The sequence below is a fragment of the Colobus angolensis genome, unplaced genomic scaffold (assembly GCF_000951035.1).
Source record: "Colobus angolensis palliatus isolate OR3802 unplaced genomic scaffold, Cang.pa_1.0 Scaffold325, whole genome shotgun sequence".
NCBI lineage: Eukaryota > Metazoa > Chordata > Mammalia > Primates > Cercopithecidae > Colobus > Colobus angolensis.
In genome coordinates, this window is record NW_012116544.1 from 36,499 (window position 1) to 43,664 (window position 7,166).

A 7,166-nucleotide genomic window follows, 5' to 3' on the forward strand; every position below is an offset into this window, starting at 1 on the left:
CGGCCGGCGTCCGCCGGGCCCCCTCCTCCTGGCCCGCCTCCTTTCCCCGCTGCTTCTCAGTCAACCCAGGGCCCAAGTTTTCCCAGGCCCCCAACTTCGGGAGTCGGCTTTCCTGCTCCCTCGCGCAACCCTGAGGGTGGACGCCCGACCCCACCCCTGCCCTCGGCCCCCCAGCGCAGCCGCCCTGCCTGGAGCCGCGCCTCAAGTGGGCCCGCAGTCCAGGAAAGGCGTTCACCAAACCCTAGGCCAAGGGCTGGGAGCCGGTCCCCCGCCCCAACCCAGGGGAGGCTGAGAAGCCTGGGTGGGGGCCCCAGGGCGCGTGGGGCAAGGACAGAAGAGGAACCAGGGTGCCCGACGCGGGGCCGGGGGAAAACACCTGTGCCAAAGCAAGCCAGGGCCAGCTGTGGCTTCTTCCCTTTTGTTTTTCCTTTGTGGGTGGGGAACGAGAGCGTTAGTTCTAAGTAAAGAAAGCAGGGAGAGACCTGCCAGCAGGGTAGGCCCACCAGCCCTAGGCGGGAAGGACTCGGTCACAAGCTTTGGCGGGAGCACCATGGAAAAGCCCAGAACCGGTCTGCGCCTGGCTGGTGTTTTCAAGGGGAGGAAGGTGCGGAACTGAAGAGGAGGTGGAGGTGGACCCAGGCCCACCCAGGGGAGTGAGGGACAGCTCTTACATAGCAAATACCTGTGGCTGAGCCAGGAGCAAAGTCTGGCCAGGAGGAGGAGAGACGCAGAAGACCAGGGGCTCCAGCGCATAGAGCCTGTTTCGCCAGCGATCAGGTCTGAGGCCTGGATTCCACGAGGCCGGTGCAAGCCAGGAGCCAGCCCCACTCCCTCCCCCAGCTCCGTCCGGCCTGGCCCTCTGCAGAAGCCTGATGCCCACTCTCACCATGGGATCCCAGGTAGTGAGGGTGGATAGCCAGGGGCTACTGGCTGCTGGGTAGCTGACTTCCCCTAGAAGGGCTGCTGCCATATGATCAGGACCCACGCCCCTGACATCAACCCCTCCCCCGTGTTCCAGAGCACGGAGCAGCCCGGAACTCTGAGGCCTGTGGTTACTGACTGACTGCTCACTAACTTGTTTCTACATGAAACCACGAATCGTGCAGGGTTCTAGAGAAACAAAGGGCCGCTGCGTGGAGGCGAGGACCTAAATCAAAACTGCTAAAGGGTTACCAGGCATAGTGGGAGGCCTCAGGGGCCAAACCCTCCCTTGGCCTCTCCTTCAAGCCTCAGGAGCTCTGCGGAGTGGGTGTTATCATCCCCATTCTACAGATAACTAGTTTGAGGCTCAGGGTAAGTGCCAGCATCCTGGAGGCCACAAGACCTGGTGGGGAGCATGGCCAGGTTTCAGACCGGGCACTCTTGCGCCCCCCCCTCCATCCACCCTCGCACACATCCTCCAGCGCCAGTGCTCTAAGAGGGCTCTGTGTCCTCTCAGGCGCTGCCGTGAAGCCTCCGCGGAAGTGGCCAGAGCCCAGACCTGGAGGAGGAGCAGGAGAAGAGTAGGCCCACCAAGGCCCGGTGTGCAGTGTGCGCCAAGCCCGTGGCCTCCACTTTAGCTGACTGCGTGCACTGTGGCAGGAGCCTCGAGCCCAGGTGGGTGTGCCAGTCAGAGGCCAGTTGTCTGTCACCTCTGCCTTATGTTTCTCTAATGAACAAGAGTCGGGGCCTGGGGGCTCTGCACACTTACATTAGGTGTCAGGCGTAAAGGAAAAAACAATTATGTTTCCTAAAGGTGAAAAGGCTGGGAAACACTGTTTTGTAGATCCAAGACATGAGGAGCCAAAATCACCTTCCAGGAGAAAGGAGAGACATCGGGGGTGCTGAAAGGTGGGGGAAGATCAGCCCATGAGATGTCAGATTCCTACCACTAACTCTGATGCTTCTCCATCTAAGGCAGGTGAAGGGGAAACAGTATGAGGGCTGTTTGTCCACTGTATCGCACACCCCCTCTCTACCACCCTTTGTTTAAATCCCAAGGCTCACAGGAAGATCCAAAGGGAGAAATTCCCGGACTGCAAGAGACCATCTCAAAAAGAAAGGGCCTGGTTAGAGAATCAGAATGGGTGTGATGGAGGCAAAAGAAAGCACTTGGTCTGAGAGGCAAGAAACCAGGGTAAATGAGTGCCAAACTGACCTGGGAAAAAGAGGCTCTGAAATCTTGATAGAGGTTACATGGGGAGCAGTGATTAGGGGTAAGAAGGATAGAAACAAGGGCCCAGGATTCTGGGGGTGGGCTTGGGATTGGATTATGTGCAAAATGAAAAAACAGGAGGATAAACAGTCACAGGATTAAACCAGAATTAGGAGGTACAATACTCTCCTGCCCACTCCACCACCAACAAAAGAGAACTGAAAAGATGAAAAGGAAGTGAAAACTGTTGCAGGAAATGGCCCTCCCATAAACCATGCCCAAGATCCCTGACATTTTTTACAATTTGAAAAGAATTCATGCCCTTAAATTAAAATGAAAACATCAGTAAAAGTAAAAGCAGGCCAGGTACGGTGACTCACGCCTATAATCCCAGCATTTTGGGAGGCCAAGGCAGGCGGATCACGAGGTCAGGAGTTCGAGACCAGCCTGGCCAACATAGTGAAACACCATCTCTACTAAAAATACAAAAATTAGCCAGGTGTGGTGGCATGCACCTGTAGTCCCAGCTACTCAGGAGGCTGAGGCAGGAGAATTACTTGAACTTGGGAGGCAGAGGTTGCAGTGAGCAGAGACTATGCCACTGAACTCCAGCCTGGGTGATAGAGTGAGATTCCATCTCAAAAAAAAAAAAAAGTAAAAGCAAATGTTTAAAATCAGTGTTTTGTTTCCCTTCTCCCTGCCTCCCAATCTCTCTGTTTGCCACTTTCCCTCACCCCACAATGGAGACCCAGAAATTCATCTCATCCAGGTCAAAGAGGAAAGATTAACATAATAATCACTAAACAATGTCTGTGAAATGTAACTTTTGGTTAGCCACCTACAATTCCTTTTGGAATAAAGAAGAATATAAATAATTGAGTAAAAATACACACATGGGCGGGCACCATGGCTCATGCCTGTAATCCCAGCACTTTGGGAGGCCAAGGCGGACAGACCACGAGGTCAGGAGATCGAGACCATCCTGCCCAACATGGTGAAACCCCATCTCTACTAAAAATACAAAAAATTAGCCAGGCACGGTGGCGCGTGCCTGTAGTCCCAGCTACTTGGGAGGCTGAGGCAGGGGAATAGCTTGAACCTGGGAGGTGGAGGTTGCAGCAAGCTGAGATCGCACCACTGCACTCCAGCCTGGCAACAGAGCAAGACTCCGTCTCAAAAAAAAAAAAAAAAAAAGAAAGAAAAGAAATACACACACACACAGTCTGGTGAAGTCTATCACTGCTCTTGGCTAAGTAGCCTGACACCTGCTGAGTGCTATGCCCTGGCATCCTGGTGCCCCTGTGAAAAAGCCAACGGTTGTCTTGAAAGGACTGTCTCATGGAAGGGTCAGGTGGAGGGCAGGAGGGTGGGAAGGTCAGGGAGAGGAATGCTTGCTCACTCTAAGGAGGAAATGTTCCACCAGAGAGGCTGTCTGGCAGGCACAGAGCTTCTCTCCCTGGAGGTTTGCAGAACCCAGATGGCCCTTGTCAGGTCAGATGCTGTGGAAACAGCACAGTACTGGGAGGTGATTTCAGTGCCGACCACTCTACCCTTAGGCAAACCCTTCCCACTCAGGGCTTCCGTAGCTTCCCCTCAAACTGGGAAAAGAATCTCTGCTGTGTTCTCCTCACAACAAAGTGATGAGGGAAAACGGACAAAACAGATTGAATGGATCACATGATAGAAACACTACGCAAATACACAACTCCCTGGTACCTGGGATCCCAGAGATGGCTGAGGAGGCACCGTGGCATCACATATCCCTGAGGGACCACTGTGACCCCTGTGTCTAAGCAAAGACTGACACCAGCAATGTGCTGGGTGAAGCTGGGGAAGGTGGCATATCCACCTTGAGACCCACACCTTATAAAGGAGCAGCCTGGCCTCAAAGGGGCTGCCCCAGGCATCAAATCAGAGGAGAAAGAACAGCTTGGGAGCAGCAGCTCCACCCAGGCCACCGCCCACCGCTCAGGCCGCTGCAGGGAGTGAGGAAAACTCCTGTGGCAAAAAAGGAAAGACTGGGGAAGGGGGTGGAAGAAAAAAATTTAACAGGGAAAGTAAGGCGTAAGTACAGGATTTTCAGTTTGCAAATGACCTCCCAGGCACCCATCCTCAAGGAACACGTGAGGCCTAGGTGTTACTGAGCTAGGGAGAGGCGGAGACGTGCCAGAAGCCAGGCTTCCTGCCCTTTGCCCAGACATCCTACTGTCTCTCAAAATTCCCAACACCGTGCTCCACCTCTCCTTTCTGTTGTGTGTGGTCACCGGGAAAAGCTGGCATCTTGGCACAAGTAAACTGGAATTGAAGGAGGGAGCAGACAGGAAGCGAGAAGATAAAGACAAACAGGGCTGCTTTTAGTGGGAATACAGCCTGAGAAAATACGAAGGGCAAAAAGATGTCAGTCTGGAAAACAACGTCATCTCAAAGAGCTGGAAAGATAACGAGGATATGGCACAGCAAGGCAAAGACCACCACTCACTTCAAGAAATGCAGTACCAACTCCTAGCCAGACACTTGCCCTCAAGGCTTCGGCATCCCTCCACCCCCTCTTTAACCAGCTACCTCAAAGGGGCACACTGAAATTGGACTGGAGAGCCCTAAGGACCAATGTAGTATCTGCAAGAATCTTCAATCCAAGTTCTCCTTGGATCCATTCGCCTGTTCTACAACTTGATGATCCCAAGTACTGCTTAACAACAAGATGATGAAACAAATTCAGGCTTTTAACTAAGGACGTCTTCTTAGGCTTCTGCCAGCACACTATTTCAGTAAGAAAAGAGAACTCCTGATTCAGAGTTGTTTCTGTGCTTTTAAGGCACATGTAGCAATATCAATGTTATTGTTTCCTATGTACATGGCCCCGGATACTTTTCAAAATCCTTCATTGTTTCATTTGCTCCTTGTAACAACTTGTAAGGGACCTGGAAAGTCAGTGTTCCCCATTTTGTAGGTGAAGAGAACATAGCCTGTGTAGGGTTGTACATTGACTAAAAAAGTCAAAGCTAGAACACAAGTACTCCTTCCTGATTCCCAAACCTGTGTTCTGTTCCTCTGCTCTTTTCCTGAGCTTTCATGGGCTAAGCTCCTGTTATAGAAAGATGAAGAGAGACAATTTAGGAGGTGATCTAGACCATTCCCGCCTTCTCCTCCCACCAGTAGTCCTTTTCAGTTAGCTCCCCAAAACAGAGCAGCTGCCTCTGCCTAGGTAATCCATTCCAGTCTTAACCCAGACTGACTTGGAATCCTATTATCTCAGTGTTGGAAGGGCCTTTAAAGGTAATCTAATCCAACCTGCCTTCGGAAGCCTGAATTATTTTCATGTTCTCCTTGGCCGAACCTCTCAATTGCCATTGCTCACAACCCCTTACAAGGCACTCATCCAGCCTGGGTAAGGACAGGTGGGAACAGGTCTACACCGGGACAGAGTAATGGAGAGGTGTAGCTTCCAGTGTCCCCATCTGGGTAAGATTTCCTGAATAATAGCCTCTGCAAACTCGCCCGCTCAACAACTTCTGCACACGGTCAGTTAAGACATTACATGGGAAATGAGACAGCAGCCTTACCTTTCCTCTTGTCTCAGTTGCTCCCCAGGAGATCATCAAACCCCCATTCAACACTCCATTTTCAAAACCGATAATCCCAAATCAGATCCACCAAAGTGCAGCTTCTCTCTTCTTATCCAGGTCCAAAGTCCATGGCTGAGCTGACCCTGACGGGGAGGAGTCTGGGGGGGAAGGGGTGTGTCCAGGCCCCTCCCCCCCCACTGCAGACTTCAGTGCCCCTCTCAGGGGTCCGTTACCTCCCTTCATTCAGCTGCCTTATTAAGCTCAGAGTCTGGTGATGGACAGATCCCGGATACTATCCCATCTCTTGCTCAGGCAGGGGAAGTTATCCACTGTGAGAACTGGCCCATCTGTCTTCTGCAGAGGTTCGTAAGAAACAGGCCTTAGAAGCGGCATGGCCCAGGTGGCAGATTTTCGTGTTAACCTGCAGAACATTTAAACATTATAACACTCTCTAATCTAGTACATACCCAAATAGAGTCCTAAAACCTTCTAGTTTCCACTCCCCACCTAAGAGTCCATACTAGGCTCTATCGTCAAACAACTTTCAACACTCCGCAAGGTTATACGAAGCACCTACTTAACTCATACGCACGCCAGAACACAGTCACCTCATCAAGTGTTTATATACAAACACATACAATATAAACATTATATATGTACAAACATATACATGATTCAGGATAAAAGATGGGTCGTACCCATTCTCGCCACAGAAAAGTAACCGGAGACTGTCTTCTAAGAAATCGAGAAAAGAACGCCCTTTCTCCTGCCCGCCTATCTAAAGCGCAACATCATAATCGAATCTCCCAAGCTTCTTAGGGTGCTAAGTGTTTTAGTCCACCAGCCCTCTTCAACTAAACTAGTTAATGAATCCTTTCCAGACCGAGATGTTGGCATCTTCTACATGCATTCTTTGCTCCTTTTCCTTCAACTAAGCTCCCCCTCCGCTTGCAAAACTGTGCCAGAGATATAATTCCCAACCTCTGTTAAAGTCCTTCCCGGGGCTACTCCCGAGAACACTCTCCTGGAACGTTTAAGGCCCAAGTCCTGCTTGCAGCAGCCCCACAGTGTTCCTATTTCTCAGCCCGGAAACCCACCCCTGTCGCCCCATCCTCTCCAAGTTTATTCCTAAACACACATCCCCACACACAGACACACACACTCCATCCTTTCCTTCTGTAGGGGCGTGGCGTCCACATGACCTCCACCCCCTCCAAGAATTTAACTCCTCCCACCCTTCTCCCCGGAACCCGGTACCCCGTGTTCACAGGAGAAGGGGGTGACACTGCGACCCTCCCTGGACTCCGACCCCCACCCGGCCGCCCTGCTGACGACCCTCGCCCTAACTGAGCCGGCTCGTTACCTGGTTCCCGCCCGCCCCGCCTCGGCTAGGAGCCGCGGCTCGCCCGGGTAGCAACCCAGGCCCCAAGCCCGATCCCCAGCGCCGGTCCAGGCCCCACCCCCTC

At 52.2% G+C, this 7,166-nt stretch overlaps 1 protein-coding gene across 9 annotated transcripts in view; it reads right to left on the reverse strand.

Annotated features, from left to right (window-relative positions):
• MGAT1 (mannosyl (alpha-1,3-)-glycoprotein beta-1,2-N-acetylglucosaminyltransferase) overlaps positions 1-7,166 on the reverse strand; it is a 25,201-nt gene that overhangs the window by 12,628 nt on the left and 5,407 nt on the right. The window contains exons 1-3 of one of the 9 annotated variants that reach the window (XM_011951705.1): positions 6,682-6,839; positions 5,934-6,121; positions 5,551-5,646 (exon numbers count right to left, since the gene is read on the reverse strand). The exons of 1 other annotated variant lie outside the window; for it this stretch is intronic. The gene's annotated coding sequence lies outside the window, so the exon portion shown is untranslated. 7 more of the 9 variants (XM_011951704.1, XM_011951700.1, XM_011951701.1 and 4 more) reach the window with 7 other exon arrangements.